The sequence below is a fragment of the Octodon degus genome, unplaced genomic scaffold (genome assembly GCF_000260255.1).
Source record: "Octodon degus isolate 3935 unplaced genomic scaffold, OctDeg1.0 scaffold00185, whole genome shotgun sequence".
In the NCBI taxonomy this organism is placed as follows: domain Eukaryota; kingdom Metazoa; phylum Chordata; class Mammalia; order Rodentia; family Octodontidae; genus Octodon; species Octodon degus.
The window spans coordinates 4,530,000-4,531,559 of NW_004524761.1; the positions used below are offsets into that span (position 1 = coordinate 4,530,000).

The 1,560-nt window shown below is 41.7% G+C and overlaps 1 protein-coding gene across 1 annotated transcript in view; it reads right to left on the minus strand.

Moving 5' to 3' along the window:
- Window positions 1–1,560, minus strand: part of LOC101573158 (protocadherin beta-14) — an 8,633-nt gene that overhangs the window by 950 nt on the left and 6,123 nt on the right. The window lies entirely within an intron of this gene.

A 1,560-nucleotide genomic window follows, 5' to 3' on the forward strand; every position in this document is an offset into this window, starting at 1 on the left:
TCCGGCCCACGCTGCGCCTGGGCTGGGACTGGTCCCGCCGGCGCAGGGTAGCAGGAAACTCTCCGCACACTCACCGGACCTGGGCTAGGACTGGGTCCCAAGGAAGTCTTAAAGTGCAAAGTGTCAGTTTTATGTATTTTCCATCCCACCTTCCATAGTTACTGAATTTCTCTCTGAAGAATAACCTGAACATGATAGAACAAGCTAATAGACACTGACTTTTAGATCCTCAACAAAATGTTTCCATGGAGGATTTCAGCAGACCTTTCTCCAAAGAAGATATTCAAATGTTCAATAAGGTTAGGACAAATTTCCCAAAATTGTTAGTCATTTGGGGGTACAAATCAAACCACAATAAAACACTTCTTTATACCTTTGGGATGGTAGCAGTTCAAAAGAAAATAACAGGATAGAGAGAAGTCAGACTTGTATGCACTGTTTTTGGGAATACAAAATTGTATAGTCATTTTGGAAAAGTTCAACAGTAACTCCAAAGTTCTGCAGGGTCAGTATCATGACTTAAGGATTATTTTCTTTAATGTATTTAGTACAGGGTCTACAGGGCCCCACTACACAGATCAGACTCTTAAGTAATCCTCCTGTTTTCAGCCTCCTTAGTGCTGGGATCACAGGCGTGTGCCACCACACCCACTCTCAATAGCTGTCTTTGAGTGCTTCAGGGGGTGGGGACAGCACAGCACACAGGGGATCAAACCCCTGTTCCTGCATTTACCTAAGTAGGTGCTTTAATCCACTGAGCTATCTGGCCAGCCCTTCATCTAAAAATTCTAATCTCTATCTAATCTCTATCATCTCTCTCTCTCTCTCTCTCTCTCTCTCTCTCTCTATATATATATATATATATATATATATATATGATGTTAAAGTGTGCATCTACTTGCATGTGAGTATTCATAGCACTTGTCAGACATAATGACTGAAAAGTACAAAGAAACCTAAATGCCCATCAACTGATGGGCAAAAATGGTACATTCATACGATAGAATATTATTGAGCTATAAACAGGAATGAAATACTGATACATGCTATTATATGGGTGAACCTTGAAGACAACATAATAGGTAAAATAAGTCAGATACAAAGGCTGCATATTGTATAAATCCCTTTAAATGCAATGTCCAGAACAGGTAAATCAAGAGAGAGAAGATTGATTAGTGGTTCCCAGAGGCAGGAGCGGGTGAGGTATGAGGAATGCCCAATAATGGGTACCAGACTTCTTTTCAGGGTGGTGAAAATGTTTGAGAATTAGTGGTAATAATTTACTGCCTTTTAATACACTAAGATTTTTGAAAAGTAAAACTATATGAATTATCTCACCAAAAATTAAAAATTAAAAGGCTTCTATAGGAGAAAATTTAGAGAATAGAGAGCTTCCTGCTACCCTGCACCGGAGAGACCTACTACTGGTCCCAGCACAGGCGCAGCGTGGGTGAGACCCCCTTCCACCCCGTTGGGATAACCCCCACCACTCCGCAGCACCTCCCCCACCCCACCCACCGAGTAGGAATTTCTACCACGTTCCAAGAACCTCCAGACCCA